This window comes from Macrosteles quadrilineatus, unplaced genomic scaffold (assembly GCF_028750875.1).
Source record: "Macrosteles quadrilineatus isolate MER2022 unplaced genomic scaffold, UCM_ALF_1.0 Scaffold_8__2_contigs__length_117827958, whole genome shotgun sequence".
In the NCBI taxonomy this organism is placed as follows: Eukaryota; Metazoa; Arthropoda; class Insecta; order Hemiptera; family Cicadellidae; genus Macrosteles; species Macrosteles quadrilineatus.
In genome coordinates, this window is record NW_026542601.1 from 66,066,277 (window position 1) to 66,075,587 (window position 9,311).

The following is a 9,311-nucleotide window of genomic DNA, read 5'->3' on the forward strand; positions in this document are numbered from 1 at the left end:
GTATTATTAATGGCAATAAAACTATATTCTGATTCTGATACTGGCCAGGTTCTGGGCTGATATCTGGCAGTGTTCTTTTTGGCTGATTATGGCCTCTGGTCCATGTGTTTGTTGTTATTTACTTAAGTTATTAACATTGGTAAATTGGAGATTACTGATAACGATTAATTTATACATTTTGAAGGTATTTCCAGGACATAAAACATAATGTGTGGATCTGTACAGAGCTACAGACTGAAAAAGTGTTGTACGATTGTGATGAAATTCAGCAAGTAGGTAGGCTACCAAACCACGGGTTTTCAAAGTGTTTTTATTTTTTTTTTTTTTATTTTATTTTTTAATGGCGATTTTTCCATAAAATAATAGCAAAATCTTATTTTCCAAAAAAATAGCTCAATTTTTTTTTATAAATAACTAGTAGGTATGTTATAGCCCTTTAAATTCTGAACAAAACGTTACAACTCCTTTTACTGTAAAATTACGGCTTAAAAGTTACTGTAACTTGTATGTTATTTTTTCCATAATATATTATAGAGGAAAACTGTGTTTTTTTTATATATTTATCAAAATTAGTATATTTGGGTCCTTATAATTCAAATTAAAATGGTGCAACCTCTCAGTGTTGTGAAAATTAGGGTTTATATTTATTGCAACTTTTGTGATTTTTTCCTGTAAAATATACTACTACCACATTTAAATAGTCAATGCACATACCCATACAAAGGACAAGTATGTGTCATTGGATACAGTTTATTTTTAAATAATTATCTCTAAAACCAAAATAAAAGATTGATTAAGATAACTAACTATTGTTTAGAAAAATTTAGCAAGATTTCAATTTAAAAAAAGAATTTTTGCGCCAGAATGAGGTAATGACAGGCTCTATGCGCGTGTTGGCTGTGGAGGGGACTGGTTTTTCTGTTCCAACTGTCCAACTGTCAAAAGATCGGCGTCGCCATCTTTGCTTGGCTGTTGTGCCTAACCTCAACCTCTCGACTTTGCAAAAGTATAACTTAGTCCTTTACATTTAAAATTAAAATGTATTAGTGTATAATCGTATCAATATTATATTAGTAGCCTAAGATTTATGTTGTTAGGTAGTTTACCTTCATTTTTTAGTTTTCTTTCACCAAAGAATATCGTTATTGAAGAGGCTGTCTCCCAAGCCCAAACCAAGGTAAGGAATTCAAAACAACATTGGGCCTAGGCCTACTTTAGTTCATAAGTTTCATGTGAGTTACACATCAAAAATTAGGTTCAATACAAATTCTGCAACATCTAATCTTACTTTAAACTGATTAAAGTTAGGTTAAGTTATAAACCGGTAGTTAATAAGTAGGTAAAGTTAACTTACTTATAGAAAACTAACCTAAAATGAGTTAGTCAGGCTTTGGCTTACAGTTATAAGTTTGTACACTACCTAACAAAGTTGCATTGGGTTTAATCTTAGTGCATTTGTTAGTAGGCCTATAGCCTTGATGGGGCTTTCTTTGAAAGTTCGGTTTTTACTTGAACGGAGTCCTAACGTTTTACTGCATGTCCTAATGCGATATAACTTTTTAACCTTACTTAGGTGAATCATTGGCCACAGTTTCAAATCTGCAAATTTTAATAACCTAGGCTATATAGGAATATACCTAACTTAAGTTACTACAATCATTTTCTTAAACCTATGCAGTCAGCCTTGGTCAAAGCCTAGATTAAAAGTTAGGTTACAAGTTAACTATCTTAAATAGTCTACCGTAACTCAATTGTTAGGCCCTACCTAAATAATTCTTATGCCATAAAGGATAGTTGATTTCATAAAATAAATTCCTTAGGCATAAGTTGGGCTACTGCTAGGTAGGATGAAAATAAAATCCAGCCAAGCGCAGTAAATCAAACTTAGGCTAGGGAGCATTAGCTTACCAAAAATAACTTCCAACAAACCGAAAATGTACTCCTATCTAACGTATTTGTTTGACCAATTCCTATCTAGGCTAGAATAACTTAATTTGTTACCGTATTTATTGTCACGCTATGGACGAGGCCTATTACATATTTTATAGGATAAGTAAGTTATTGGTTACATTTTTCTCGACTGATAGGCTTAACTTACCAATAATTTATTCATTACGGTATGTTAAGTATAAGTTAATGTTAAGTTCTAGCTAACCAATTTGCGTCAAAATCCGTTACGTTTCTCCAGCGGTATGGATTTTTCTAGGCCTGTTTACTTCTTAACTGAAAGTACTTAGGCTAGAACAAATTTTATGTTGTTAATAAATTTATGTAGGCCCTACATAGCTTGGTTATTGTATTTATACTTTTGAAATTTGTGATAATTGAATGGGAATCGGAGGCAGACCCGCTGCGGCACATTTTATGTGCGTGGGTTATGCTTGTCGAAGCGCCTTATTGTACCATGCCGAGTTTTGTGTACTGTACCCTATTTAAGCATTGAGTAGATCTGGGAAAGCTTTATTATGGTTGATTTTTAGACCCTTTTACAGCATTGAGAAATATATTATGCTGATTTTGATTCAATCAAATTTATTTATTCCCAACGTCAAATTGTCGTTACATGAGATTGCAAAAAGTTAAAGTTAAAAAACATTTGCATTAAGTTCTTGTCAAAGGTTTAATTTCTTTTTGTCTGTCTTCCCCCATTTAAAGTTTTGAATCTAGAAACTTGCTGATAGAACCTTTTTTCAAGCTGAAACCTTTTTCAAAGTTTTGGTGGTTTTGAGATTAGATTTTGACACATTACTAGTGCTACATAGCCTACTTAATAATAGCAAACTTCTTGTTATTTCTTACAGAAGCTGTTTTTCAACCAGTTTCCAGAGGCCAAAGAAAAAGACATCGAGACGGTGATAAAAGATTGGCTAAGACCGTCAAGAAATCAAATTGTTAGCAAGTAGGAAGCAAGGTAATTTGATACCAAATGATTGATTAATAGATGATGTCAGTGACCATCAAAGCAAAATGTAAAAACTTAGCCTAAATGTTTCATTTTGCCTTACAGAGTTGATGCCTGATTTATTTGCACATAGCCAATCCCTCTAAGATATCAAAACTAATATAGACAAACAAATTAAAACCAACACTTTTTTTGTTTTTGAAACTGCAACATTTTCTCAACCAAAGCAAAATGATATGTTTAAGGAGTTAATGGCAAAAAAAGGCTCAGTAAATTGAAAGAAGCCAGGTGATTGTGCTTTAGAATAAGACATCTGTTTATGAGTGATCTCTTAAAAATTTACATCCAATACCAGTTGAATATATTCAATGTTAATAATATAATGTTACTTTTTTTCAGGAGAGAAACGACTGAGGAGGACGAAGACTGCATCCCATAAATGGCTCATGGACTCAATCTTTAGATAATCTTTATGTATTTAAAATTCATTATCATTTATAAGTGCAAAGATCTAATGTAATATTTTTAAATACATACATGTTGGAGTGTAATGCTGATTATTGATTAAGGCCTACACATTTGCTAGTGAGATAACTTTTCAAATATAGAAAAACATTAACAAAATTAAAGATTTCGTAATGGATGATCAATTTAACAGCAGTATTACCTTGCTGACTAAAATAGAAGAAAATTCACAAACAATAATTCTTTTACCAACAAAGGAGCTAGCAGACCTAATAATCCTATGTTAAATCGTGCATTGTCTTTTGAATTGTCACTAAGGTAGGCCTAAAATGTATAGGCCTATATAAAAATCCCTAAAATGCTGGCCTAAAGCCATCTTTACCAACAGTTTCAATAGAAATTTGTTAATTTAACAATCAATATTGTTATATTTTAAAAAGTTAGTTAACCTTAATTACAAATTGTGTAACAATCCGTAAAATTGTCTGATAATAGGTATGATTGAGATTCTTGTTAATATTAAGACTAATATATATTTGGTTATTTTAATTTCGTTTGACGGTTTGAATAGCACGGAAATAACAAATAAGTTTTTTTTTATTATAACAGTGTCTATTGTAATTGAGTACCTAATCTTACATAAAATGCAGAATTATGGGGTCCTCAACCATTTCAGTAAGAAGTAAACATGCTCATATCAATAACCATGGTTTAGGCCTATATAAAGTTAATGAGTCTTACCATTGACTTCAGTAAGTAGAAAAGAGTGGAAATTGTGATAAGATAATGGCAGTATTTGTCTGATTGGAAAGTGTAAGGCAAGAGTGACCCTTTACAATCATTTTCTACAAAAGAGTTATATAAATGGAAATAACATAAACAATCGTCATGTACCCATAACGTAAAAATATCAGCATACAGATTTTATTTTTTGGAAAACCCATCGATAAATTCCTTTCCCTCATGTAAAAAGGTAAATTTATTTAAAGACTTATTCACGTAAAATACAAAAAACTATGGATACAAAAACGTTACTGTATTTTAATTTGAGAAAATGTGAAAGACGTGATAAAATACTAACACAATTATGTTTTTTTCACATCATTCTCATGTAAAAGTGTGTTGTCTTCGCAAGCTCAAACAACCAATACATTCTGGAACAGTACTAACCAGGCTCTAGATTGGTACTGGACCAGTACTGGCCAGGTTCTGGACCAGTACTGGCCAGGTTCTGGAACAGTACTGGCCAGGTTCTGGAACAGTACTGGCCAGGTTATGGACCAGTACTGGCCAGGTTCTGGACCAGTAATGGCCAGGTTCTGGAACAGTACTGGCCAGGTTCTGGAACAGTACTAACCAGGCTCTAGATTGATACTGGTCAGGTTCTGGAACAGTACTGGCCAGGTTCTGGAACAGTACTGGCCAGGTTCTGGAACAGTACTGGCCAGGTTCTGGACTAGTACTGGCCAGGTTCTGGACCAGTACTGGCCAGGTTCTGGAACAGTACTGGCCAGGATCTGGAACAGTACTGGCCAGGTTCTGAAACAGTACTGGCCAGGTTCTGGAACAGTACTGGCCAGGTTCTGGAACAGTACTGGCCAGGTTCTGGAACAGTACTGGCCAGGTTCTGGAACAGTACTGGCCAGGTTCTGGTTCTGGCCCAGGTTCCTGCCAATTCTGGAACCTGGGCCAGAACCTGGCCAGTAACTGGATTTTTTTCACTAGGGTACATTGTGGAATTGAATTGAAGACAATCTACTGTAAGCTAATACAACGAACAACAATTAAAATATACTTTTAATAACATATATTGGTTAAAATTAGATTATAAATAATGTCAAAGTACCTTTAACGTGTAGCACAAATGAAAATCTAGATTAATAACTAGCAGCTGTATTAGTGGCACAGTCAAACATAGCAGGTTTGTTATACAAACACATACACAACCATGTGTTTGTACAACAAACACTTCTCAGCTACAAACAATGTTATGCAAGTAGGCCACACACATATTGCTGGTAGTTTAGATATTAGTTTCAATATTGATCAAAACGACAATAATAGGAAAGCATGAACATATTATAGTAGACATATCTAAGATAAACATGATTAAATGTTGTAATTTCTGACTGCTGAATCGTGATCAATGTTACTAGAATTTGGTTAAACAATTGAGTAACCAAGTATATAATCTATCATGTTTTGGCCACGTAGTTTGTTTTACGTTGGTATATAATTACGTAATTTTCTTTCATAAAGCGTTCAACTGATGGTTTGAAGTCCAACTTTGGCTTAATCAATGTCTCTTCAGAGTAAAAATACCCTTTTTCTAATCCATGTAATAATTTTATCTATTGAAAACCCAACTGGACGACACAGTAATAAATTTAATATGAATACTTTGACAGTATTATCGAGGTCCGTAAATCCCGTCTTGCCGGAAGTTAATTTGCGACCAGAAATAAGATTATCCTCCTGTCCAGCTGCCTTGCTACTGTCCAGCGTATTAATTGCCAGAGCGAGATTCGTTATGTTTTAAAATTAAATCAATTTTTCTGGCTTTAAATGGTTTTGTTTGGAAACATTTCAACACATATTACAGTATGCTGAATAAATTGGATATATAAATCCGAATTCGAACAAATAAATTATATTAAAACACCATCAGTTGATTATACATATAAGTACTTCTTAGATATTAAGTACGACCTGATTCTTGTCAGCCAACCAAATATCTACATGAAACATTCTGTACTGCCTCGATCAGTTGTGAACACCCTCATAAGAACCGATACGCTTGAAACCAAACATAATATGAGACATGTTAAGAGTATGAATGTTAAATTTAAAAAAGGTATTTCCCTTTGGACATAAGGTAAAATTAAGTAGCTCATAGTCAATTTTATGCGATACTAATATATTTTGTTGACTTTGAATGAATATATTTTTATGTTTTACTTGGAACTTTTAAGTAATAAGCATATTATTGGCACACAACTATTTCAGTCACAACAATCAAACAAACAACATACACTGCTGGCTTAATATTCGCCATGGATGTGAAAGATTCCACGAGCACGACTAATAAAGTTACTATGTGACCGAGATGATGCTTTTTGAATATAAATTTTATCTCAATATCTTGCTGCATACAGTTTCATATTTATAAACAAGTTTGCTAGTAGAAAAGAAGCTTTTATTTGTATAGTTGTTGTTATCATTGTTATGAGATGGAAACGCAACTGGGACGTGATTAGTCCCTTATATTAATATAAGTTTAGTGAGGGAAGGGTGGTTGAAAGACAGTAAGCTTAGTTACTTAGATCCCCTGTTTCTTTATTCGGGTTCACATGATATTGAAATCCCAATGATCGAGGTCATCAGCCTCAGTCAGTCATGATGTGAAAAGGTTGATTGGATTGGACGGGAAACAAGAAAAATACAAAAAATTCTAGAGGAAGAATTAGAGCTAAAAATTACTTTTTGATTTTCAAATACATCTTACCCTACAAAAATTGTTCCTAGTTTACTAAAATATTTATATTAAAGTAATAAAAATGATTTCGATGAAAATACGTAAAATAAATAAAGCGCTTACAAGGAAACTTCACACTTGTATAAATCCCTCTTTGACATATCGTTGTCGTTCGTCCACTACGTCTAATGGGTAAACCACAAGTAAATGTCAGCAAAACAAACCTAAACGTTGAAAATGTCATTGTCTGTGCTTGTTATTAGCTTCATTTTACTACTGTTTATGAACGTTAGTTTGAATATGAATAAAAATGTTCAATACGAGTAAAAAGCTATTATAATATTGGTGTACTTTGTATTTATAAATTAGCAATATAGAAGTAAGCTAAAAGTTGTGTATGTCTATGTGCAAACATTATATCTCTACTCATTATTTGTTCTGTAAATTTATAAGTAATAAAAACTGTTATTTTATCTTTGTTTTCTCATTGATTTATATTAAAACTTGGTGAAATATAATTATGTAAAACGACTAGCGAAGTAAAATGTAACGTAGATATCTACTAAAAAGTGCTCAATTACTCAATTTGTTCAATAAAAATACATTATTTGTCTGCCTTTGATAGGAAAAAGATACTTTTTTACCTGCAAATCAAACTTTTCTGTAATCAAAATTAACCTTTAACATTGCTTTGAACTTTTAGAACTAAATGGAAATCCTTAAGCAAACTTTTCAAATTTAACTTATGTCATTCCCGTCTTTGATACATCAAAATGTATTTAACTACTTACAGTAAAAAGGGCGATTTAAAACATTAATCTAATATTTTTTTTTAAACAAAATTTAAAATTAGCCTGTATTAAATCCTATTAAAACAAATATAAGCTCTTTAATACTTAACGTTTAAGATTTTGTTCAGTGTTTTTAATCATTTCCAAGTTTTTTTTCAAATTAATTGCTGACATCACTTTAAAGCCAATTCAGTTTTATATAGAAAAAAATAATAATACACACAATTTATCAAACTATTTGATATTTTTTCTCAATAAAGCATGCCTTTGATTCAAGAAACTACTATAATCTTACTCGCTAGAGATTTACTTTATAGTATGCAGAATAATAGCAATGAATTAAAATAGTATTTTTTAATCGTCATAAAAATATAATGCATGCATGTTGGAATTGTTTAATATTCTTAGCCAAAACAGTTTTCTATATCGAGCAAAGAAAACTTTAATATTAAATAACAAGGCAAGGCACACAAAACCAAACACAATTCAATTCATAGGTTAGGGAGAAGCTGTTTATTTTTCCTATTTTTAATTTGCTATTAGTTACAACTACTAGAGCCCTTCTTCCTACGACTTTGTTCGGCTCAATCGCCATTTTGAAACCCCATCGTCCACCTTCTAAATAGCCTTATATTTATTTCTTTTTTTGATAATATTCATTCTATAACCTGACTTGGGAGTCTTAATTTTCAATTCAGTAATAGTAGCCACCACCTCTTTAAGTCTCCATTCGCATCTATACTTAAATCTATAAGTGGTAAGATTATTTTACAAAATATATATCTTGTATTGCTATCAACCTTATTACTCGCTGCCTTATTGGAAGACTCAAACATTGCAGGTTTATTCTCCAAACACATTCACAACCGTGTGTTTGTACAACAATACCTTCTCAGCTGCAAACAATGTTATGCAAGTAGGCCACACATATATCGCAGTGGTTTGTTGTAGATGATTCATTTCAAATATGTAACAAAATAATTTACAACGGATTACGATTGAAAGTCCAATGTTGCAAACACAGCAATCTCTTGATACACATGTCAAAACATGTGGGATTAAAATTCTAAAGCCTTTTTTTTCATGTAGTATGTTAACAAGTTTAAAATTATTTTTTTATTAAAATTATAGGTCTGGACTGTAGTGAAATATTTACATTTGACCTCTGTATTGGTTGTAAAGAAAACAATATACATCATTGTCTATTTACTAGTGCTGAAAGTAAATAATTTTTAGCCTTCAACCTTACGTTCTTTCAAACCCAAAGGAATGTAGTAGGGATGGCTGTTCACCCTTGAAGTCACTCATTTTAAAATTTGCTGTGATAATCATGATTTTCTGAACCATTTACGATAACATTTCATTCTTTCTGTCGTTATTTAGAACTAAGTTTGAAAACTTATTAGTCGTCTACTGTGATATCTGCTTCCGTTTTTCGTATACTAATACTACTAATACTAATATACTTACAACTTTTAAAAATTGCAACAAACTAAATTTACCTCTTCCCTGTAGGGTTAGGGAAAAACTTTCACTGCGAAGCATAGCCAAGGCAGCAAGTGTGACAAATAAAGTCTTTATGTGACCACTGAGATGTGGTGTGAATATAAAACGGAATACTTTCTCCGGATCAGGAAATGGAACCATTTAGATCCAAAGTTCTTAACATTTCAAATAC

At 32.1% G+C, this 9,311-nt stretch overlaps 1 long non-coding RNA gene across 1 annotated transcript; it reads left to right on the forward strand.

Annotated features, from left to right (window-relative positions):
* The first annotated feature begins 1,166 nt into the window (after nucleotides 1-1,166).
* Nucleotides 1,167-3,451, forward strand: LOC129001742 (uncharacterized). Its single transcript, XR_008491487.1, has 3 exons — nucleotides 1,167-1,177; nucleotides 2,802-2,911; nucleotides 3,302-3,451. It is a non-coding gene; the product is annotated as an uncharacterized LOC129001742 (long non-coding RNA).
* The last annotated feature ends 5,860 nt before the right edge of the window (nucleotides 3,452-9,311 follow it).